Source organism: Haliotis rufescens, unplaced genomic scaffold, assembly GCF_023055435.1.
Source record: "Haliotis rufescens isolate VD_foot unplaced genomic scaffold, xgHalRufe1.0.p SCAF_14, whole genome shotgun sequence".
In the NCBI taxonomy this organism is placed as follows: domain Eukaryota; kingdom Metazoa; phylum Mollusca; class Gastropoda; order Lepetellida; family Haliotidae; genus Haliotis; species Haliotis rufescens.
The window spans coordinates 24,889,055-24,915,769 of NW_025963824.1; the positions used below are offsets into that span (position 1 = coordinate 24,889,055).

A 26,715-nucleotide genomic window follows, 5' to 3' on the forward strand; every position below is an offset into this window, starting at 1 on the left:
CTTCGCATGTCTACCAAAAAAGAATTACTAACGCCTTGAATGTTGTAACGCTGATCAAACAACTTTCAAGCAAGAGTCGTATGACGCGCTTTGTAATCTTCGTAGAAAGAGCGTATTGAAGAAACCTGAAAATATCCTTTCACTGCTGTTGTGTTTGTTCCTGTGTATGGGTGGAATGTTAAAATATTTTTGATGATGGGATGGCAATTATACATTTACTGGACACACTTTTCTACTTCAGTATTGGGCGGCGTGTCACAGTAGGTGTGCATGTCTGTTCATTGTATGTTTCATGACTGTTCTGTACATTTCTGTTGAGCAAACAAACGTTTATTTGTTTAGCTTTATATGTCTTTTGAGTTAATTCTTTTGGCATAATGCACTTGTACATGTGGATATGAATCAAGCTATAATACATGCAGTGTTATCTTTTCCATTTGAATATTGATGTTAGTTTATGTGCATGTGAGCGACATAAACATAAACGACGCAACGTAATTATGCCATTCACACAATAAGTATGTACCTGGCTATAAGCGAGATTACGACATCATATATCTAACAATATCCTTCTCGGTCCAGCTTATTATTAATCTTTATGTGTTTCTTTACATAATCTCGAAAAGTGACCACAGTAGCCTGTATAGTGATATGGTAGCTTACACACAATTCGTATCTCATTGTTATCTTCAGGATTGAGATCATCGCAATGTTGCCATGACCAGCTGAAAGGCATGCCTTCGTCTAATGTGTGTTGAACGTGAATGTTCATGTTGCTATTTTAGCAATACTCCAGTCATATCAGGGCGGGGTATACCAGACATGGTCCGTGAGGGGATTGAACCCGGATCAGCGTTTTACCAAACCTCGTTTAACCAGCCGTTCTATGCTTAATGAAACTGATGTTCAAGTAACATAAACCCCTGAGTGAAAAAAATACATTAAACTCAAACACACCATTTATCATCACTTGTCTTCAGATCTTGCTTTGTGATTGTCCCGTCAGTTGTGCTCATGAAACGTAATAGTGTTTAATGTGACGTCAATGCCTTGTCACATAACAACTGTCTCTTCACACTTTGAGTTACTGAAAGTCCACTGGCAGGCTTATGTAATGCAAACATGTTTCTTCGAAAATAAATCTTTATAAATTTGAATAAACGATACCATAATAAGCATACGTTGTTTAGTTGAGCAAACAAGAAAATCCGCTAAAGCAACTCATAATGACTTTCCAATAATAGATATCCGTAAATGGAGTTGTCATACCACTATGAATCGGTGTGTGCGAGGTTAAAAGATACGTTGGATGTCAAATGGTTCTGGTTCATATTCTTGAAGAGATGAGCGTTTTATTGTTAAACATCAAATGGGTAGTTGTGGTATGACTTGGGGGCATTATGGAAGGGCTTTGACTGGGTGAACAGTTTTCTCGTGTACATTATTTGATGATAATAGGTGAACAGTTTTCTAATGTACATGATTAAATGCATAAGGATGATTAAAATTATATATGAGTTATTGATGTCAATCTTGGAAGTGTATAAAATGGCATTTGCAAGTCATACTGCCATAACAAAATGGCTAATGCTCATGTTAATGTTCGATTTGTTGCTAACTCCCAAGGTGGACAGAACTTAGTTTTCAACGGACACAGATTCCTAATTAAGAACAGAAGAAACACCTCCATACGTTGGCGTTGCTGCAGGAAGGACTGTCCGGCGACAATCAACATCATCACCACCTATCGTGACGTCCACAACCACCCAGGAGACAACAAAGGTGTTGTCGTTCAAGTGAACTGAATATTTCTGCTGTAAAGTGAATTTGAAATGCAATACGTAATCTATCAATATGAAATAGATGCAATTTAATGAAATATATGCTTGCAGACATGCAACAGACTATAGGTAGTCCCCCTATTATTACCCACTTAACCACGGCTGACTACACCTGTACCCTATAACAATAGGTGAGGGCACAATGAGGTGTTCCCTCGGGGGACAAAGCTTAGATAGATGTGGCAGCAGTAGTCATAAAACTGGCGTAATGTGGTTAGATGCATAATGTGCAGTGCATGTTTGTTCAAGCGCGACCCATCCCTATTATCGACGTAGTTTCTGCAAGTCACATCCTCAATTTGAGAAGTCCTGCAAAGTATCGCAATACAACATCACAGTGACGTATCCTTCATATATTAATATTTTCCCCCATTGTGGAAGAAACACCGTTATGCTGTTCAGGAAAAAAACATAAAAATACATAACTCTACTCTTATCAGAACTGATTTTACTTAAGGCAAGGTGGGTTAGACTGGTGTTGTTAATTGAATATTTGAGATTTCATCTTTCAAACCATACATTGTATCAAAATATGTATTTCTGTTAATACCTGTTCTTTGTATTACCTGTTAACAAAGAACAATGCATAAAACAGCGAGTTTCATTTTCAACAGTGTTATTTTTCTAAACTGATATCATCCTGTGAAACAGGTTTAACATTGTTGAGAGGCGTACAGTTTTATTCAACAGTCAGATTACTTCCTGGTCCCAAACACGTCCACAACACGCAAAGGGTAAGTCTAATCTCTCTTATTTATGTTAGTTTTCCCCTTTTTCCAGGTTTTTATTAATATCACTTTCTTGAAACAGTATCGAAGCAGGGTGGCTTGTGTGTCGTGATTTGTACACCAAAAGGAATATCCCTATCGCGTCAACGTGTGACACAATGTCTTAATGCTGTCACCCTTATCAATTAATGTCATATTGCAGAATCCAGCAGCTGAAGTTTTATATATTGTTTCACCGCTTGAGTGTCGTCCTTTAGTGTAGGGGGGGGGGGGGGGGGGGGGGGGGGTGGGGGTTGGGGGGTTGATGTTAACATGTCTACGATGATAGAAGGGAAATCCTTACTGTACGCTTTTCTACTGCAGTGTAGCTGCCACGTTTCACTGTGCATTTCGTGTTCACAGTGTGATTGGTGACAGCTATTTTATGTATAAAGGCTGTCCTGAATAGCGTTTGTTTCTGTAGACTGATATAGCCTTCCAGTTGCATTCCCTCTTACATACTTTCAAGACATTTCCTTTGATTTGCACCTTGCGTTCGAACCTACGAATTTGGAATCCAATGCACGTCATAGGGATGCAACTCAACCTTAGGACTAGTGAGTTGGTTTTATCGCTGCTGTGATCATTGGCATGCCAGCTTGATGGGCGGGGAAGCCGAATTGGTGTGGGACTTAGAGGTCACCACTTTGTTGAAGCACACGAGCACGAGTATGGTGTTGACACAACCCGGGCGAATCTGGGATTCGAACCCACTATCATTGGTTTCTGGCATATTGATTTGCGGTTCCATTTGATGGCGTCAAGAGTCTAATATAGTCTAAATACATTCTAGAATGTTCCATACCATGCTGGATTAGTCTTTGGCTGATGACACTTGGCCCCTAAAGCATCTAAGTACAGTACCCTCTCCACTGATCACAGCGGCACCAGGTGTCAGATAATCAAAACTAGTTATTCTCTGGGGTTGACGTTTTAACATGCGAGTGAGTGAGTATGGTTTTACGCCGCGTTTACATATCTTCCCGAGGCAAGTGAGTTAACTGACTTTAAAAATCCAGTTTCCACCCTTGCCGAACTAGGCTGGTACTATGGAGTTAGATTTTGACTGGACTTACGAGTCTATGCATTATAGAATCAAAATCGCGCAATGAAATCGAAATCCGGTTCGTAAACTGTCATACATATTTCGATCGATTACAGGATTTGCAAAGCATGTGCACCGCCAACTCGTTGTCAATCTTTTCATGTTATTAATCAAAGTGCTCACGCGATTTGGTGCACTTCGCGATTGAAGACCCGTTTATCACAATATAGATCTTGATTATCGATCAGATCGTCTTGACTGGGCGCCGCCATTTTGTTTGAAGCAAATGCAAGTGATACGAGAGGTGGAATCTGATCGGTCCATTGGCGGCAGAGAAGGGACATAACTCGAAAAAGCCACTGCTTGCGCCATTATCGAGCCCAGGAATTCCAGCCTAGTTCGGCAAGGGTGGAAACTGGACTTTTACTTTTCAGTTAACTCTCTTGCCTCGGGAAGATGCGTTTACGAATGTAAAAAAGGGGAGTTGATATGAAAGGTAAATACAAATATTTAAATATATCACCAGCCCATCAAACCAAAGCTTTTGCTGAACAAACGTGTTTTTATGAGCACCTGATAATAAAACTACGGAAGCGTAGTAGGGCCACGGTGAATTTTTTTTTGGTCCAAGTATCTTCTACGTAGGACTTAGTATCTCCTATGTAGGACTTAGTATGGACAAGACTAACTATCTTGGAGATACAAACGTTTTCGCTGCTTAGCTTGAAATGTCTTTGACTTAACACCATGTAATATTGTCATAATGCATGTCTATATGTGGTTATGAATCAATCTAGAATGTATGCAGTGTTACCTAATCCCATTTCAATATTGATGTTATTTTATGTATATGTGAGCAAGTTAAACATCTACGACGCATGAGCCTTATTTCGGTCACACAGTGATTATGAACGCTGGAGTTTATGCATTGCTTCCTGCTCCTGGTTCAACACTGATGGTAAACCTGGTTATAAGAGAGATTAAATATCGTTAAATGTACTTCCTTGTTACAAGCGTGGACCAAGTTCCGGCCACAGCAAGCAACAAGTAAGTCTGCTAATATCTCTACCAATATCCTTCAAAATCCAGCTTATTATTAATCTGTATGAGTTTGTTTATTTATTTAATCCTGATAAGTGACCACCGTGTCACCGTAGCCTGTATAGTGATATGGAAGGACAACGCCCGCTGACACAAAACTCAGGAATGAGATCATCACAATGTTTCGTGACCAGATGAAATTCCTGACCTCATTTAACATTACATGCGCCAACCTCCTATCTCGCCTGACAGTCTAGACCAACGTTTCAGCAAAATATCAGTGCAGGTTGATTTTAGGCTGCTTTTAGCAATACTCCATTATATCATGACGGGTTATACCAGACATGGGCCATGAGGGGGTCGAACTCGGGTCAGCGTTTTAACCACCCTAGTCTTTCTAGCCGCTCCTTGTTATTGTAACTGGTGTACAAGTAATATCAATGCCTGAGTAAAAAAAAACACATCAAACAGACCATTTATCATCACTTGTTTTCAAATCTTGCATTGTGATTGTTTCCTCAGATGTGCTCATGTGGCGGAAATGCGTTTAATGTGACGTCAATGCCTTGTCACATAACAACTGTCTCTTCACCCTTGGCAGGCTTAGATAGATATCATGTAAACATTTTTCTTCGAAATAAATCTTTGTAAATTTGACTATAATATAAATAGCATACGTTATTTAGTGGAGCCTACAGAAGTGTTTCATGTTCAGATTCCAGTTTGGAACATCCACTAAAGCAACTCATAATGACTTTCCTATTATAAATATCACCATGAACAGGTGTGAGCGAGGTTAAAAGATACGTTGGTTGTCAAATGGTTCTGGTTCATATTTATGGAGGAATGAGTGTTTAAATATTAAAGGTAAAATAGGAAGTTGTGGTACGACTTTTGGGGCAGTCTGGTCCACTTGGTGTTTTTCATGTAAGGCAAATGCATGTCATAATCACCTTTATTTTGGTCAGACCTGCTCTCGTCTGAGCGTGGGGAGCTATACACTCCCAAAGAAGAGGATATTCAAAAGTATCAGATGATTACAGTAGTACAAAATGGTACTGGGTGATGGTGATGGATGAAAAAGAAAAGGAAGAACCAGGCGTGATATATCAGGGAAAGGTCGGAACCACAGCGATGTGGTAGTACCCAGTCCCGGTAGTATTGTCCAGATACGCTTCCATGGATCATATGCAGTGGCGTTGTGGCAGCCATAGTGATCCAACCCCATATAATTACAGATCCACCCATACATGTGTCACATTGCCTTACGTTGACGTTGTCAAGACGTTCGTCATGTTAGGTCGGAATCAACCATGTTGTTTGTTTGGGTTATATTCGATAACAGACACGTACGTGCGCACACAGCACTCTGAATCCGACTAACGTCTAACGGTCATTCGCCCTACAACCTACCTCAATGACGCCACATTAACCATCACATGGAATATGACTTACCAGTCACAAGTCTTCTTACTTACGAGCACTCGCTATATGTTTATAAACCAACTTTTAACATTTAACAGTCAGGACGGTTCCATGCGAGTAAGTCAAGCGTGAACCTGAAAATATTACACGAAACCTGCGGCTATTCCTTCAGTTACTTCGCTCTAATCACCATTGGCGAAGGATAAGAATTTATGGATGAACAACTTCTTTATTACAATTAAGCGCGGCGTTTCGGTGTAGTTTCATGCTTGCTAACAGTGTTAGAACCTACACCGAAACGTCGCTCTTAATGTACTAAAGAAGTTGTTCATCCATAAATTCTTATCCTTACTTAGTACTCCAACTTCTAAATGCCTATCAAAGAAGTTCTTCGTCGTCTTCATGGAGACGTGGCAATCTCAACCATCAACCGACTCACTTGCTTGATAACAGTGTTAGAACCTACACCGAAACGTCGCTCTTAATTGTAATAAAGAAGTTGTTCATCCATAAATTCTTATCCTTACTTACAGTCCGTTTGACTCTTAATGAGAACGCATCGTGACTTCACATAAAAAAAATTCACACAAGTAAATATATCTATGGTGCTCATAATTAATAACACTTGACCTAGCATTGCCGACAAATGTCAAGTCAACTTTCCCGGAATCACGTCAACAAAGGCCATTTATAATGTGTACATTTAAAACAGAACATAAATTAATAAAATATTTTCCAAAATTATGAAGAACTGTACCATTGAATATCTACACAGAATAAATCTGTCTAAGAGAAAGTCCCAATTTGAAGTATCCTGGTCATGGAGATATTCAAGTATATCATCTACAGTCCGTTTGACTCCAAATGAGAACGATGAATTGCAAAATAACTTAAAATCCAGAAAAGTGTAATGAAACATCAATACGGTACTTGACCATGAATACCCTGTACCCAACAAAATCTGAATTTTGTTAAATTTAAGACCCATGACGGATGAAGTTCTTTAAGAAACTATCATGTAATTTTGCATAGAAATGTGTACATGACACGTAGGGGGACAAACCGTGGAAGGAACAGCGCAAGCACGGTCTGCACGTGCTACACAGTGACCGTGTTCATTCAATGACAAGATGCGCTACTCAGCAGATGTTAAACAGTTGATGTTGAATGTGTAAGATTTCTTTAGGAGTGAAGCAGAAAGAGCAAAGCCTTTTTATGCAATTAATAAATTCTTGAAACGAGCTTCAAAAGCTCTTGGTATGTCCCCTCAGAATCTTAAAAATGTTGTTAGTCGACAAGATACAAATTGTCAGGCCAAGGAGGTAGGGAACACGTCAAAACCACGCAAGGTTGATAAATTAGACAGTTTTCAGAGGGATCAAGTCAGACGTGCAATTGTTAAACTGCACTCACAATATAAGTACCTGTCCCTAAGAATTTTGAAGAAATACCTTGAAACTGACCATGATTTACGTGTTACTAAGTACAAACTATGGCAGCTGTTGCATACATTTGGTTACAAATACAAAAAGATAACTGGAGAAAAAAGGGCTGTGTTGTGTGAATGGTCGGACATTGTTGGTCTCCGAAATCAGTATCTTCGTACCATCAAGCAGAAACGTGAAGAAGGATATGAGCCCGTCTTCTTAGATGCGACATGGGTAAATGCGTCACACACAGCCAACAGTCAGTGGGTACCCAGTGGTGACTGTAAGGAGTCTGGTAGAAAGTTACCAATGGGAAAGGGTGAAAGACTCATAGTTCTCCATGCTGGTTCTGATAGTCAGGGTTTTCTCCCAGACTGTGACATCGTCTTTAGAGCCAAGGCCAAAGACAACAGGGACTACCACACAGAAATGAACGGCAATGTATTTCTTGAGTGGGTGAAAGATAAATTAGTCCCTGCTTTGCCTATCAAGTCTCTCATTGTCATGGACAATGCACCGTATCATAGTGTGCAGGATCCAGAAAGCAAGATTCCAACCTCTAATAACCGTAAAGGAGACATGGTTACTTGGCTGCAACGGAGGAACATTACCTTTCCTTCTCGAGCGACGAAACCACAGCTCTATGAAATCATCAAAACTATGAAACCTGACCCCGTGTATAAAGTTGACAGTTACATCAAGGGTCAGGGTCACGCTGTCTTACGACTGCCACCTTATCACTGCGACCTGAATCCAATCGAGTTGGTATGGGGCATCGTCAAGGGTGACGTTGGACGATCGAACAGAACGTTCAAATTACGATACGTTGAACAACTCGTAAAGGAATCCCTTGGTCGGGTAACAGTAGAAACATGGAGTCGTTGTGTGGCCACAGTCGTTGACGAGATAGAGCCACGTTAAAGGTCACGAGATGGACTACGGCCAGCAACAGTCCAACCTATGATAGTGGCAATCGGTTCAGGCACCAGCAGTTCCGACGACGAGATCTATGGCATGAGCGAGTCAGATTGCGACTGAAATTATCATGAGACGGCCCCTCTAATGCTCTGTCATTTCCCATACCACAGAACGTGCAGTGCATGCGTGCTTGCGCTGTGCCTTCCACGGTTTCTATACAAAATTACATGATAGTTTCTTAAAGAACTTCATCCGTCATGGGTCTTAAATTAAACAAAATTCAGATTTTGTTGGGTACAGAGTATTCATGGTCAAGTACCGTATTGATGTTTCATTACACTTTTCTGGATTTCGAGTTTTTTTGCAATTCATCGTTCTCATTTGGAGTCAAACGCACTGTAGATGATATACTTGGATATCTCTATGACCAGGATTCTTCAAATTGGGACTTTCTCTTAGACAGATTTAATCTGTGTAGATATTCAATGGTACAGTTCTTCATAATTTTGGAAAATATTTGATTAATTTATGTTCTGTTTTAAATGTACACATTATGAATGGCCTTTGTGGACGTGATTCCGGGAAAGTTGACTTGACATTTGTCGGCAATGCTAGGTCAAGTGTTATTAATTATGAGCACCATAGATATATTTTTCTTGTGTGAATTTTTTTATGTGAAGTCACGACACGAATCACAGTGTCTGCTTATTACATTGTCATTACGTGTGCTTCATTCAGTAGGAAAGCCATCATTTGATAAAGCCAATCGTTGTCACGAAATGTTTAAGTGGGATAACAACAAATCAAAAAATTTCCAAGAACGTCTGTTATCTGACACTTTCTAGTGCCTCTTACATAAAGCTTTTGATTCTGTTTTTACAAATATTGATAAAAGTGTATCGTTGTTTACAGAAGCTAGTGCATATGCAGGAAATGTAACTGTGGTTTGACTGGGAATGTGAGTTATTAAAGACGAAAAGCTGCATTCTTTTAAACCATTTCAGGAAAATAAAGGATTACGATGCATTTGCTGAGTATACTGATTCGAAACACAAGTATAAAGTTATTTGCAGAAAAAAAATTCATGGATAGAAACAGAAAAAAAACTAGAAGAAAATATCAGTTCATCAAAACAATTTTGGACGACCTTGAACAAATATTAGGAAAAAAGAAGGAAATCAAAAGTGACAGAGAAATTCATGAGAGGTTTATGGTTTTAAAATTCTTCTTAACCGTAATGATTCTACAGAAAACATTCATTTGGACCCTTTTCATAATGATGAAACCAATTTTGCAACAGAAATATTAGATTCACCTTTCTCAAAAGAAGAAATTAAATCCGCTATTTAAAATCTAAGAAACTTGAAAAATCCAGGAATTGACTAATAATGGAATTATTTTAATACTCTCTTGATAACATCCAGCCATATTTCGAAATATTATTTAATACAATGATGGCTACCTCTTACTTCCAAAAGATTGGACACTTGGAACTATGGTTCCAATTCACAAGAAAGGCTCAGTGACAGAGGTTATAGGGGATTCAACTTACTAGTTTATTTAGTAAGATACTTATTAACACTATTAACAAACGCTAAGTATTGTAGTCGGATACCCTTGATAAGAACGAAGAGCAAACATGATTCTGACAAGGTTACTGTACCACTGATTATATGTTTATTCTCCAGACTCTTATAGATAGGTAGATTCATGGTGAACATGGAAGATTGTTCTCTATATTTCTGCAAGTCACATCCTCATTTAGATAAGGACCACAAAGTATCAGAACACACCATCACAGTCGCACAATCCGGTGACGGTTATGCAACAGATATATTTATATTATTATATAATAACCCATATGGGCTAAAATATGCAGTGTAATAACCTTTTGATATTTGCACAGTGATTCTCGAAGCTGATTGGTCAGTTGAACTTTTATATCTCATCCCATTCATTCACAAATCCACACCTTTCCCTCCAGAAGTTTTATGTGCTACAATCTCACTGACTCCAGATTTATTTTTTAAGACAAGAAACATCGTTTCATATGAACAACATTTCGGCATGCACATCAGACGGTTCAGAATTCGAAATGTCTACTTTGAAGGAGATCAAGGGCAGCATAGCGTGTTACCTTAGCGACAAGATTACCGACATCTGGTTGCGAAATCGATGCACTTTGCTGGACTCGGAAATATTTTGAAATCAAAACAAAAATAATTAGAAATGCAAGGAAAACGTACCCCAGGGAGCTGATCCTGTGTCCGATATTGAACTAACCTAAATGAATTCCGTGAATGCGGACAGCTTGGCACCAGATACCGTGTTAGTCTATAAACGAATCACATCAAAATATCAACAAACTCCCGTCACCTGACTCTGTCCACTCCAACAGCTCGTTTGACAAGTCCTCCTAAAATCCCACATGCACATGTTTCCCATCAGTCACACTTGTCTCAAATCACACACGCTGTTCATTAAACTTGTCCGGATGTAACGCCGGTTCTCCTGTCATTCCTTGTTTCGGCTGTCTCATATCTGGGTCAAGTCGGGTCATTCATTCTGACACTGTGACAGCAATCGTACTTTTCAAAGTTTACCTTCTTTTCGTCACTTTTCTCTAACAAACAAGACTTCTGTACATTCTGTCTATGTTGCTGTTATAGGTTTGGGCATTTTTTTAAAACGACAAATGAAAAATTTGACAGGTTTTCCATGTTTCCTCTTCTCAATGTGAAATGCATGTCTCTGCCGATGCACGACGGGGGCTGTCTGTCAGTGACGACATCTTGTCAAAACAAGCCTTGATTAAAAAACTTGATGAACCTTTTTGGAAACCTGTCGTCTTTATCAATGCTAGATAGCGTACGCTGTGTAAATCGGACAGAAATATAACTGCAATAATGTGATCTTTATAGTTTTTTTACAGAGCTATATTTTTCACGGGTAACAACACGTTAATTGAGTAATGCGATTGGAGTGAATGGACAGTGTTTTTTCACTCGTGGATTGATACAAAACCTGATCGGCGACAGTTTTTTTCCCTTGAAACGTCTTTAATATAATTATGGGAAATAAATAGAAGAACCCACTCGGTACGACTGATTACGTAAAAAGGTACCTCGCGGGTTATTCTATAAATGTTTGCCCAATTTTGGAAGAAACCACGTTATGCTATTGAAGGAATAAAAAATAGTAAAACATAACACTACTCTTATCAGAACTGGTTTTACTTAACACACACTTTGGTCAGGTAGACTGGTGTTGTTAATGGAATATTTGAGATTTCAACTTTCAAACCATACAATGTATCAAAATATGTTTTTCCTTCTTGAAACCTCCCTTTTATTTCATTGTATTTAGTCACCATGGTGCGTGAAATACTTGTAACAAGGCAACATGAAAATACACAAATAACTATACATCAATCAGGGATTTATTCATGTTTCTACATTTCATGTTTTAACAATGTTCTATTTCTAAACTGATACAATCCTGGAAAACAGGTTTAACCTTGTCGAGAGTCGTTTGCTTAAGAGGCGGACAGTTTTATGCAACACTCAGATTACTTCCTGGTCTCAGGCGCGAGGCTTCAAATACATCCACAACACGCAAAGTGTCAGCCTGATCTCTCTTCGTTATGTTTTATGTTTCCCTCCACAATCCAGCATTTTACGGTACATTATGTCCAGAGGCGCTTGCCCAAGTTAATAACACTTTCTTTAAACAGTATCCTAGCATGAGGTGCTTTATGCGTTGTGATCTATCCACAGAAAGGAACAACCCTCATCTATGTATAGGTCCATGAGTATAAGCAACACAATAACGCGCAGTTTTTCAAGTTATTCATTTTCACATGCAAAGGTTTGTGAAGTGTTCATTTTGACAAACGCGGGAACGTATGACACAATTCTTTAAATGCTGTAACCCTGATCAAACAAAAATTATAGTCGTATGACGTTTTTTTGAAATCTTCTAAAGAAGAAGTATATCAACGAAACCTCAAGTTTAATATGTTGTTACACCGCTTAAGAGTTTGTTCCTTGAGTGTACGGGGTAAATGTTAAAATGTTTATGATGATAGAAGGAAACTTATATCCTTAATGTACACTTTGCTACTGTAGTGTAGGTGCGCGTTTCACTGTGCATGTCGTGTTCGCTGCGTGAATAGTGACAGCTATTTTATGTGTAACGTCTGTCCTGAATAGCGTTTGTTTGTGCCACTCGACACAACATTCCAGTTGAACTCCCTCTTACATCCATTCAAGTATGTGCCTTCCTATTCAAGATGCGCATTGATGAAGTCGAAAAGTTAACATACGTAATGGTGCTATTAGCGCTCTGAAGATCCAGACAACTTTACATGAGCGGTAACAACATATTAATTGTTAGCTCATTTAATCAACAAACATATATATGATAGTAAGATCCGTTGTTACATATGCATGGTCATAAGGGTTTTTTAATATCACAAGAATGATTATATCAATGACACAAGAATGATTATATCAATGACATACATTTCTCATGCATACATGCTTTGTATCGTGAATTAGTGAGTACGTGAGTGAGTGAGTGTGGTTTAATGACGCTTTTTCGCCGTTTCACAGTGGGGGACACTAGAAATCGGTTTCATACATTGCTTATTGACCACACATTTTCGTAAGTGGCGACTAACGGGGTCGAGTGGGCTTGCTCAGTGATTGCATGTCATCGTGTCCCAATTTCGTAGAACGATGGTCAATCACTGATTTGTCTAGTCATGACTCGATTATATATATACCGTCGTCATAAAGCTGGAATAGTGCTGAGTGCTGAGTTTGACAAACGAGAAAAAGAAAAAAGATTTATGTTATGAAGGGAATTGTTCTGAAATAGCCCTCAAAACTCCCGAAAGATTTGGACAGTGTCAGCGGAGACGTCTCTTCATCTTTCGGTGTATGTCAACTTCTGTGACAACATTTGTTTGGTATGCTTATTGTTTGTATCCTAAACAGCCTCGTGAAAACCTGGGTTAGTGTGCACCAACATTTACATGTAGATCAACCGGCTGTTTACGTGTTAAGTGGCTCTGTTTGGCTAAATTTGGCTGAATTTGTTTTCAGATTTCTTTGGACAAGCACATGGACAATGTTTCTGGTTTATGTTCTACTACTTGTCTCATTGCCGGACTCCTCACAAGGTAGGTCCTTACTACGCGGAATCATACAGTTTGCACATCGTTTTTTCGATTCATACCTCAATTAACCGAAAACAATACACAGTCAATCCTTTAGTAAAAGACATAATTATCAAGGTATCATATTGTGCCTAGGTGAGGAGTGTATATTGTTTTTATAACAACATCACAGGTGTACAAATAGGTGATTGTAGGGAAACGTTAAACAAGAAACATGCTCAGATATTGGATATTCGTAGTCATTCTATTTGTTTCTACAGAAGATTGTCACTGTCAGAATGGATGCACGAATTTCCCTGGTTCTCCTTGCCCAGGAACATTGTGCCAACCAGACTGGTTTGGGAGTTACTGCCAAAAGCGTGAGTAAAAGTACAATATAAATATTTTCATTCAGAGAGCTGTAAGCAGACATCTGGTAAGCACATAAAATGTGCAAATGTTGTATCATGAAATACTGTGGATTAATATGAGTTATTATTGATATACATCTATACAAATTATTGATGTATCAAATTAGTAATTTATAGGCACCTCATTTTCAGGATATGGGTCGAATTTAATATTCAGTCAGCCGAATCACCAAAATAGCACGCAATGACCTGTACCTAATTTACATAATTTGTAATCAGATATATATAGGTCGGGTGACCAACAATTTACCAAGCAACGGTCACATGCAAATTCTAAACATATCCTAGAACTGGTTTAAAGACGAGAACTTTAGCAAATGTTGAAGTAGCCTTTTGCAAAGAAGGAAAAAAATGTCAACAATGAGATTATTTACTTGGACGATATGAAAACGTACGTTTTGTCTTCGTTTTGATTTTGAGCTATACCTTTTGATACCTCTTTTGAAAATAAATGTTTCTAAGTTAATTGTTCAATGTGTTTAGCATTTTAAGTGCGGACTTTGCTAGATTGGTAATGCTGCCTAGGACGACTGTGTTTTATTATTTGATCAATTTCGTTAAAGGCAACATAGCACGTGGTAAGTCGACGAGGCAGAGTAGCGAATTGCAAGGATTTGGTGGTCCCTTTCCATCTGACAAAGCCGTCGATGGCAATACTGACCAAACGTTTGATGATAGAAGTTGTACGCACACAGACGACACGACGTCCACAGGAGCATGGTGGCGTGTTGACATTCATACCACATTGGAGATCAGACGGATGAGAATATATCTCCGTAGTGACTGTGAGTCTGACATATGTTTAAATAATATACATCCTGTTCACGAGGAGGGGAACCCACTTGTTGCGTCATTTAGGCGTGGCAGGATCTTAAGCCTCCATCCCTGAATATTACACAATTGGTCGCTTTCTTAAGAGATTTTATTGTTTGTTTTTGAACGCCCACTAAGCAATATTAAAGTTTTATGACGTCAGTCTGTAAATAGTCTAGTGTCGACCAAACAATCCATTGATTGACATCATGAGCATCGATCTCCGCAATTCGGAGGCGACGACATGCATCAAGCAAGTCATACATATGACATAAAGTCATTTCTCATGTAACCCAAGGAATGTCTTGAAAATATACCACATCACAATATTACTCGCCTTGTTCTACAAGTTGTGCTTGGTTTTTTTCTAAATTCAACTTGTTCAGACGCCATAGTTCGAAATTCATAACATTTACAATGATCAACATCAAAAGGATAAATTCAAACATGCATGTATGCCGCTACAATACCACCAGGACCTAATCGGGGTTACACATTATACCTATACACATCTTGTATCATCACATAATGTAAGTAGTCACAGTGCAATCCATTGATTGACATAATGAGCATCGATCTACGCTATTGGGATGCAATGACATTCATAAAGCAAGTCAGCATTTCTATCCCTCGATCCTGTTAGTTGCCTTTTACGACAGGCATGGCTTGCTGGAGACCTATTTTAACCCGGATCTAACACGAGAAGTTAAGTAGGTGAACCCAGTCTGACCACACAGACTATGTACATACATATGATATAAAGTGAATTCGTATTCTTATACAATTATCAACACAAGAAGGATAAAGTCCAACATGAATTTATATCACAACATATACATGTACCACAGGGCCTTATCGGGGCTACACATTATATCCATACACATGTTGTATCATCACATAATGGGGGACACGGGTGGCCAAGTCGTCTAAGGTGACGCGAGTAGCGTCCCTTTGGCACGCCATAAACCTATGATTTTGGGTTCGAATCCCGGTTCGCCCCAAGTATATTTCTAGGTTTGTCAGCACCATACCCGTGCTCGTGGGTTTCACCGAAATGGTAAACATCTGAGACCTGCATCACTTCGGGCTTTCCTCCCACATATAGCTGACACGCCGTGATATAACTGGAATAATGTTAAAAGCGGCGTTAAACCCAACTCACTCACTCATCACGAAATGATTGTTGTTCACAGTTCTTCAACGCAACTCTGGCCTTCAGGTGACGGTTGGTGACCAACTGTGTTACTCATTGTCTTGACAACAGACTGTTCTAAATATAGAGTGGTAATATATACTGTTAAAAACGGCGTTAAACCCAACTCACTCACTCACTCACTCATCACATAATGATTGCTGTTCACAGTGACTGATCGCAACGTGGGCCTTCAGGTGAAGGTTGGTGACCAACTGTGTTACTCATTGTCTGGACAACAGACTGTTCTGAATATAGAGTGTGGCGAAGCTTTGAGTGGTTCATCTGTCTCAATACGTGTCACTGGAACGATACTGACATTATGTGAGGTGCAGATCTTCCGTGAGTTATCATGGTGACATGTCATATTACTTATTTACAATACATATTATTATTTTATAGCATTGAAAAAACACACCGGAATATAAACACGAACATAGGATAATGATAATGAGAGCTGTCTTTAAATGATAACATTATAAGTAATAGATACTATGTTTAATGACAGTATTGTATTGGGGTATAGAAGGACAGTTGCAAGACCAAAGAACGAGGCGAAGAAACCGTTCCATTTATCCCGATAAAGTTATGTCACAACTCCCCCATATATCTCAAAGCACAGCCAAATACGCGGCTTCCATGAGTAGCATATGAGCGTCTGTAGTGAACAGTTCGCCTAAAGGGCTCTTTTCACTTTCAACTATTCGTCCAAAAGTCCACGGCCCAAGCGTCTGTGTACATGCAGTCCAAACAGCACTGACATATAAAGTGTATTAGTTGGAGTAAATACTCAGGACATACTTGTTCTACATGGGTCCCAAATGACAAACGCCTATTGGATCAGATTCATTAGGTGTTTTCTGATTTGCATCTCATAGTATGTGTACTTGTAGAATGCAGCGATAGATGGTTTGGAGATAACTGTGACAAGCAGTGCCAGTGTCAGAATACAGCTGAAGTATGTGACAAGGAGACTGGCAACTGTAGCAGTGGATGTGCTGCCGGGAAACAAGGACCTGGGTGTCAGCAAGGTATGATAGAATGTGATATTAGGAAATCGTCCATCTGGTAGATTTTCTCACTTATAGTTTAGTATCAACGTAATTCTAAATTTATTTCCTTTGAACACACATTGTTTGTACAGTGAAACGTTTCGTGATTGTGATTTTTCAAATGACTATAGTGATACACAGCTGAGAACATATAATGTCCTTGTGTGTGTATTGTATATTGTAGTATGCAACGATGGTTGGTTTGGCTCTGACTGTAACAAGCAATGTCAGTGTCTAACTGCCTCTGAAGCGTGTAACAAGGAGACTGGCCACTGCAGTAGTGGATGTGCTGCTGGGAAACAAGGTCCAGGATGCCAGCAAGGTTTGAAAAAAATCGATTTATTACCAATTGTTTATCTGTAACAGTCTGATGAAAAGAAATCCATTCACAAAGAGTGGCAACTGTTGCCATAATGGAGAACTCTACACTAGGTAATCGTTAAATACATTAATTTCGCATTTAATGGCTTATGTAAATATAGTCATCAATTCAAGTTTTCCTTCATAGAACAGAGAGTATAAAGTCAAGACGCGTTTATCTAACCTATCCATACAGATTGTGGCCAACGTCGTTATGGCATCCAGTGTTCCTCTACGTGTGGTCAGTGTAGCGGGACGTCGGACTGTAAGAAGGATGATGGAACCTGCACACAAGGATGTCAGCAGGGTTACAGTCCCCCTTTGTGTAGAAGTGAGACATTTACTTTAAACTGCGTTCAATATGCCTAGAACTACAAGTAATGTCATCAGAAACAAATTGAATCTCTTCAGGATAGCTCGGGACAAGTGACATTGATCTAGTTTCAGATTGTAGTAGACATGTATTCAAAAGTAAATGTATTAGACTGGATAGACATGGTGATTATTTATTTCTTGGACTTTCTGGAAATGGATGCCACAGATTTTGCGAACACTCGAAGATCGCAGAGTTATGCTAATTGGAACCCGGGACTATGTCATCACTTAATATGGATCCATGTGTACAATATATCGTCAGTGTCCAAACGACGGTTCTTATAACATGGTTAATTGGTATATGTAATATTGACATTTCGAAATTTTGACACATCAGTGAGAAAAATTATGTCCAATGCTATTCCCTATTTCGACTTGTACCATATATACCCTGGGTTTTTTTCAGGGGAACAATTGACTTCCTTATATATGCATGTATTTTTTTTACGGGTGCCACCGGTGGGGCAGGATATGTTCACCTTTTCACCAACACCTGTTATCATCACTATTTCTCAGTACATGCGCATGTTATAGTCTGAATCGTACATGATTATGGAAAGGGCATCGTCGCTCTTATTTAAACCCTTTTCCTTTATGTATGAATGTTCTCAGAAGTGTTCCAAAATGAGGTGTATTGTTTATGAAATGAATATGACGGTATAAAACAATACTCAGGTTTATAAAGGTCAAGCCCAGACAATATTCAGTCTCGATCATCTGCATACACAGATTTCACTGTCTTAGAGCACAGCCAAATACGCGAGTTTCATGAATAGCATACATGTATTTGTTCCTTTACTGAAGAACTCGGGTAAATGGCACTTCTCATTCTCAACTATTAGCCCACAAGTCTACATAGTATAGCCTGTTAGCGTCTATCCTGAAGAATACGCTAAATGGCACCAATCATTCTCAACTATTAGTCCATACGTCGACGTAGTATAGCCTATAAGCGTCTATCCTGAAGAATTCGGGCAAATGGCACCTATCATTCACAACTATTAGCCCACACGTCTATAGTATAGCCTATAGCGTCTATCCTGAATAATCCGCTTAATGGCACCTATCATTCTCAACTATAAGTCCACACGTCCACATAGTATAGCCTATTAGCGTCTATCCTGAAGAATTCGGGCAAATGGCACCTATCATTCTCAACTATTAGCCTACACGTCCACATAGTATAGCCTATTAGCGTCTATCCTGAAGAATTCGGGCAAATGGCACTTCTCATTCACAAGTATTAGCCCACACGTCTACATAGTACAGCCTATTAGCGTCTATCCTGAAGAATCCGCTAATTGGCACCTATCATTCTCAACTATTAGCCCACAAGTCCACATAGTATAGCCTATTACCGTCTATCCTGAAGAATTCGGGCAAATGGCACCTATCATTCTCAACTATTAGCCTACACGTCCACATAGTATAGCCTGTTAGCGTCTATCTTGGAGAATTCGGGCAAATGACACTTCTCACTCTCAACTATAAGCCCACGATGCCACCGCCCTGGTGACTGTGTATATCTCCATGTTCATGCAGCCGGAGCAGCACTGACCAATGTATCAGTTGGAGTATATAATCGGGATATAATTGTACTACACGTGACCCAAATGACAAACATTTATTGGATCAGGTTCTTTAGCTGTGCTCTGATTTGCATCTCATATTATATGTATTGTAGAATGCAGAGACGGTTGGTTTGGCTCTGACTGTGACAAGCAGTGTCAATGTCTAAGTGCAACTGAAGTATGTAACAAGGAGAGTGGCTACTGTAGAAGTGGTTGTACTGCCGGGAAACAAGGGCCGGGGTGTCAGCAAGGTATGGAAAGTGTGGTGTTTACATGCAATACCAATTTTTAAACTGTAACCATCTGATGATAAGACATTTACGTGTGGAATATTTTACGTGAAGTCATAAACTAAGTCATTGTTCAAAAGATAATTTGGTATTTGACATTCTGTTTAAAGTCGAATTGCATAGAGCTCAATGGGTAATGGTGTCATTTAAGTGGAGATCATTTAAGCATAAACTTTCCTTTCTATTTTCAAATTCCAAATCGCACTGCGTAGCGATGTGTTTTCACTAACCTATTTTTTTATCACTGGAATGGAAGTGATGTCATTTGAACGGAATTACGTATAAGTAGCACTGACCAATGTATCAGTTGGAGTATATAATCGGGATATAATTGTACTACACGTGACCCAAATGACAAACATTTATTGGATCAGGTTCTTTAGCTGTGCTCTGATTTGCATCTCATATTATATGTATTGTAGAATGCAGAGACGGTTGGTTTGGCTCTGACTGTGACAAGCAGTGTCAATGTCTAAGTGCAACTGAAGTATGTAACAAGGAGAGTGGCTACTGTAGAAGTGGTTGTACTGCCGGGAAACAAGGGCCGGGGTGTCAGCAAGGTATGGAAAGTGTGGTGTTTACATGCAATACCAATTTTTAAACTGTAACCATCTGATGATAAGACATTTACGTGTGGAATATTTTACGTGAAGTCATAAACTAAGTCATTGTTCAAAAGATAATTTGGTACTTTTGTTGTAATTTGGTGTTTCATGTGAACGTCGTTATGAATTCAAGATTTCCTTCTAAAACACGGAATAAAACATGAAGAAGTGTTGATATTTCCCTATCCATACAGATTGTGGCCAAAATCATTATGGGGTCAACTGTTCCTCCACTTGTGGTCAGTGTAGCGGGATGTCGGACTGTAAGAAGGATGATGGAACCTGCACACAAGGATGTCAACAGGGTTACAGTCCCCCTTTGTGTAAAAGTGAGACGTTATTTTATATACATTCGGTATAATACAATGGACTCTGCTTTAAGCTGAAATTTGTTATGATTTTGGAGTGAGTGAGTGAGTGAGTTAAAGTTAAACGTCACATCGGCAATATTTCAGCCATATCGTGACGAGACGTTATGATTGTAGAAATGAGTGTTGTCGCTTCTATTAACAACGTTTGAAATGCCCGGTAATGTAATTTGTTTAAATAAGATGTGTAACACCTAGCTAGTGTCATACTTACTATAACTTTAGAAAGTCAGTGTTGTATTTTAATAAACATCAATCTTTATTTAGGGCTCCTGTAAAACATGATGGTGATGATCTCTAAGGCTATGACATTTCGACATTTCATTTCAACAGCTATTATGCATGTGTAAATGTATTTGGTAGATGCTTAACGCTATAGAGAAATATTTGACATTCTGTTTAAAGTCGAATTGCATAGAGCTCAATGGGTAATGGTGTCATTTAAGTGGAGATCATTTAAGCATAAACTTTCCTTTCTATTTTCAAATTCCAAATCGCACTGCGTAGCGATGTGTTTTCACTAACCTATTTTTTTATCACTGGAATGGAAGTGATGTCATTTGAACGGAATTACGTATAAGTAGTAAGAATAGTTTTCCCCAAAGAAATCTTCTTTGTCGAAATGAAATCATGTGCGAAACGTAGCAGGTTTAAACAGCGGGATCGAAAGTGATGTTAATAAACTTCGGACACAATTTCTACCCCTGATTGTTATGGATGCATGTGTGTACAAGAGGTCCCGAAAATATTTCTTGACATATGGTGAATTAGAAATGTAATACTGGGTTTCACACAGTCTCTCTCGTTACATATGATTGTTCTGAAATTGTAGTTCTGTAAATGTCACAATACATTGTGCGTAAGCCACATATTTATTTTTAGTTATAACATTACCTAGATGTTTTATTGTTACCTTAGTCTTAATATTATGATTGGTCTGAATTCATATTACTGTAAATGATCCACATCAGTGTATGTATGTCATTTGTTTATTTCGTTGTTGAGAAAATGTGAAATCGAAGCTAGTTTAACGAAAATGCTTGCATTTATAACTAGTAGGATGAACGTACCTATTTCTAACCGAATGTTACCTTACTCCTATCATCATACAGCATGTGTGCCTTGTTATTATGGGTCCACGTGTACATTACAATGTGGCCACTGTCGGAGCAACGCTCTTTCTAACACGGCAGATTGGAGATGTGGTGATGGGTGTCAACCTGGATATCAGAATCCACTGCGGCAACACCTAATTGAACCAGTCCGACATATGACTAGAAAATTCCACGAAATGTATAAATAGTGAGTGAGTGAGTTTGATTTAACGCCGCTTTTAACAGTATTACAGTTATATCGCGGCGTGTCAGCTTAATGTGGGAGGAAAGCCCGAAGTGATGCAGGTCTCAGACGTTTACCACTTCGGTGAAACCCACGAGCACGGGTATGGTGCTGACAAACGTAGAAACACAATCGGGGCGAACCGGGATTCGAACCCACAATCATAGGTTTCTGGCGTGCCCAAGGGACGCAACTCTGCACAGCGAATCGCGGCGCCTTAGACGACTGGGCCACCCGTGCCCCCTGTATAAATAAGATATATGTGCACGTGAACTCTCCTGGGGCACTTTTAAATCTTCCAACTCTTTCTCAATCAAGACCAATTCATATAGTAAAGATATTATTTAGTACTTATAATTAGGTGCTAGACAGTGAGTCAATGCACGCGTTATGCAATGTTTATCTCAATATGTTGTATATCTCTTCAAAACGTATCTAGGTTTGATCCTATATTAGAGAAATGCATGTACACCACAATTGCTTTAACAGCTTATAACAGTGTCTTTTGGAACACTGTTGAGATGATGTTTTTACTGCAAATGTCGTATAAGATGTCCAAGTAGCTTTCAAAATATTTCAAGAAGGCAATGGAAATCTCAACAGCCAAGCAACTGCGAGAAGAAGCGATTACATCAAGTGAAATTTTACAGTTGAAGCTATACCCTTTCAGTTCCAAGAGCGAGACTGCACATTGATCTGTACATCTCTATTCGTGAATCAGTCCATACTTCATTCTACCTTTTATACATGTGACTTGTAACAAAACAATCTCACCATGAAAGATTTTTAATCTGACATTCAACTTATAATCCAATTTCAAATTGCACAAATATTGTCTTATGATACATATTTTGTTGATAAAATATGTTGCATCTTGTCATGTAGGCTGTTTAAAAAATAAACACATCATGCGATGTGGTAATTTCATCCTTTCAAAGCAAGGCTTAAGATAATCTTTGTCCATTCAGTGTGTGCAGTTCACTTCTATGGACCGCCCTGCCAAGAATGTGGACACTGTAAGGACGATTCCCCATGCTCTGTGCTAAATGGGACATGTTTGACTGGCTGTAAACCTGGATATGAACCTCCACTTTGTAGCACAGGTAACATATTTTTGTTCATCTGGATTCAATATATTTAAAAGTAGTGATTAAATCACAAATGGGAATAAATACAATATGTTGGCATCACAATGTCAGTTCCAATTGTACTTATTGATATACAGCATGTCCGGCTGGTTCCTACGGGTCGCCCTGCATCGAGTGTGGACACTGTCAGGACAAAACCAACTGCTCCAGGCAAGATGGGACATGTTCTACTGGGTGTAAGGCTGGATATCAACGCCCGCTGTGCCATGAGAGTATGTAACAACATAGACACATTCTATCCCGACTTTGTGGAGAACTTGAATTTTCTTGCTTTACATATATGTTGGTTATTGTAGTGTCTGCAGTGCGATCTTTCACACGTAATCGAATTTATGCCTGTGATATTATCTAGTGAAACGTCTCAGAATACAACTTATCTTTCATTAACACAGGTAACATATCTTATTTCATCTGGAGTCACTATATTAAAAAGTAGTGATTAGGTCATACATGCGTATGGAAATAAATATATTTTATTGGCATCACAATGTCAGTTCCAATCTGTACCTACTGATACACAGCATTATGGTTTGATGTAGGTTTGTGATAAACGTTAAACATGATAGGGGAGGATCACTCCTACACAGTATTTATTATTCTCCTTTCTGCCTTTTATATGGTTATTCTATTCCATTTTAAAAGTGTGTCAAGACACATTTTATGGAGTGAACTGTTCGTCAAGTTGTGGCCAGTGTCGTACATTAACAACTTGTCACCATGTGAATGGAAGCTGCCTTGAAGGATGCAGCAATGATTTCAAAGGACCTTTGTGTAAAGGTAATAATATCGCAACATTATCTCAAATAAATGACATGTGTAAATTACGTTTCATTTCATGTTGTACAGACACTAAAATGGAAAATAACAATGACATGTTTGGAGCTTAAATAAAGAAACCTCGATCATCCATCAATCTTTCCTACTCAGCAGCACAACATCATCACAACATCTGCCTTCAGAATGTGCATCATTTAGCCGCTCACAACATCTGCTTTCAGAATGTGCTCCATTAAGCCTCAAACAATACCTACTTTCAGAATGTTCGTCATTAAGCCCCTCACAAGATCTGCTGTCAGAATGTGCGTCATTAAACCTCTTATAACATCTGTTTTCAGAATGTGAGTCATTAAGCCTATCACAACATCTGCTTTCAGAATGTGCGTCATTAAGCCGCTCACAAAATCTACTTTCAGAATGTGCGTCATTTGGCCTCTCATAACATCTGCTTTCAGAATGGGTCTCATTAAGCCTCTCCCAATATCTACTTTCAGAATGTGCGTCATTAAACCTCTCACAACATCTACTTTCAGAATGTGCGTCATTAAACCTCTCACAACATCTACTTTCAGAATGTACGTCATTAAGCTTCTCAAAACATCTACTTTCAGAATGTACGTCATTAAACCTCTCACATCTACTTTCAGAATGTGCGTAATTAAGCCTCTCACAACATCTACTTTCAGAATGTGCGTCATTAAGCCTCTCACAACGTCTGCTTTCAGAATGTGCGTAATTAAGTCTATCATAACATCCGCTGTCAGAATGGGTCTCATTAAGCCTCTCCCAATATCTACTTTCAGAATGTGCGTCATTAAACCTCTCCTAATATCTACTTTCAGAATGTGCGTCATTAAGCCTCTCATAATATCTGCTTACAGAATGTGCGTCATGAAGCCTATCACAACATATACTTTCAGGATGTGCGTCATTAAACCTCTCACAACATCTACTTTCAGAATGTGCGTCATTTAACCTCTCACATCTGCTTTCAGAATGTGTGTCATTAAGCCTCTCACAACATCTACTTTCAGAATGTGCGTCATTACACCTCTTACAATATCTGCTTTCAGAATGTGCGTCATTAAACCTATCCCAACCTATGCTATCAGAATGTGCGTCGTTAAGCCTCTCACAACATCTGCTTTCAGAATGTGCGTCATTAAACCTATCACAACATCTACTTTCAGAATTTGCGTCATTAAACCTATCACAACATCTGCTTTCAGAATGTGCGTCATTAAGCCTCTTACAATATCTGCTTTCAGAATGTGCGTCATTAAACCTACCCCAACCTCTGCTATCAGAATGTGCGTCATTAAGCCTCTCACAACATCTGCTTTCAGAATGTGCGTCATTAAACCTATCACAACATCTACTTTCAGAATGTGCGTCATTTAACCTATCACAACATCTGCTTTCAGAATGTGCGTCATTAAGCCTCTTACAACATCTACTTTCAGAATGTACGTCATTAAACCTCTCACATCTACTTTCAGAATGTGCGTAATTAAGCCTCTCACAACATCTACTTTCAGAATGTGCGTCATTAAGCCTCTCACAACGTCTGCTTTCAGAATGTGCGTCATTAAGTCTATCATAACATCTGCCTTCAGAATGGGTCTCATTAAGCCTCTCCCAACTTCTACTTTCAGAATGTGCGTCATTAAGCCTCTTACAACATCTACTTTCAGAATGTGCGTAATTAAGCCTCTCACAACATCTGCTTTCAGAATGTGCGTCATTAAACCTATCACAACATCTACTTTCAGAATGTGCGTCATTAGGCCTCTCACAACATCTGCTTTCAGAATGTGCTGATGGTTATTATGGTTCCAACTGTACTGCTTGTGGGCAATGCAAGGGAGGCAACTGCAAGTCACTAGATGGAGAGTGTCCTGAAGGATGTCAGCCTGGCTATGAAGCTCCACTATGTCAACAAGGTTAGCCCTCTCTCTCTCTCTCTCTCTCTCTCTCTCTTTCTCTCTCTCTCTCTCTCTCTCTCTCTCTCTCTTTCTCTCTCTCTCTCTCTCTCTCTCACACAACGAATTGTGACAGATGTCTCAACAAACAGAGGTCAGTACTAATATTAGTCACATGTAAGCATAACAACAACCTAGATGTGCCACGCTCATAACCTTCTGATATCCTCTAGTAGTTTACATGAAGTTTTGTTTGACAATGTCAGTAGAGAAACCTATATTCGGATAAAACAGTAATTCAGAACGTGAAGAAGGATTACGACCAAATCGTTCAGGTCATGTATTAGGATTGACTTCAAATATTTTAAGAATACCTTGCACAATCAGTAAGCAATTTATACATACATAATTGTACCAGCGTCAGCCAGTAAACAAACAGGAATACTGAATGATAGTATGAAGTAAAACTGATTCCCTAACAGTTTCATAAAAAAATCAGCCTGCACATTTTCATGGATTTAGAGTGTGTCAACAATACCTATGGAGAAAACTGCCAACATCCCTGTGGCAATTGTCTTAATGAGACATGTCAGCCCTCCAATGGCTCATGCATACTTGGGTGCGAAAAAGGTTACAAGGGTGATTCCTGCAAGCGTGAGTAGATTAACAGCTTTAGGTATTTAACACTTTTCCCTCTCCTTTATTTTAGACGTTAATATAGACAGTGATATTATTTATTTCCGAGAGTGAGAAATTGTTTTGTAATATCAATACATCTTTGATTGGTGTCAATATCTTTTAAGAGTCTACCCTGAAATGAAATAGATATATTAAACTTAATCGCATGT

General features: G+C 38.9%; 2 protein-coding genes and 1 long non-coding RNA gene across 3 annotated transcripts in view; 2 read left to right on the top strand and 1 right to left on the bottom strand.

Moving 5' to 3' along the window:
- The window catches only part of LOC124131181, a 344,512-nt gene that overhangs the window by 306,093 nt on the left and 11,704 nt on the right, over positions 1-26,715 (top strand). The window lies entirely within an intron of this gene.
- Positions 1-26,715, top strand: part of LOC124131236 (receptor-type tyrosine-protein phosphatase T-like) — a 236,164-nt gene that overhangs the window by 29,207 nt on the left and 180,242 nt on the right. The window lies entirely within an intron of this gene.
- On the bottom strand, positions 14,804-16,269 carry LOC125379154. The gene is made up of 3 exons (XR_007220613.1): positions 16,237-16,269; positions 15,343-15,348; positions 14,804-14,839 (listed from the first exon to the last, which is right to left on the bottom strand). It is a non-coding gene; the product is annotated as an uncharacterized LOC125379154 (long non-coding RNA).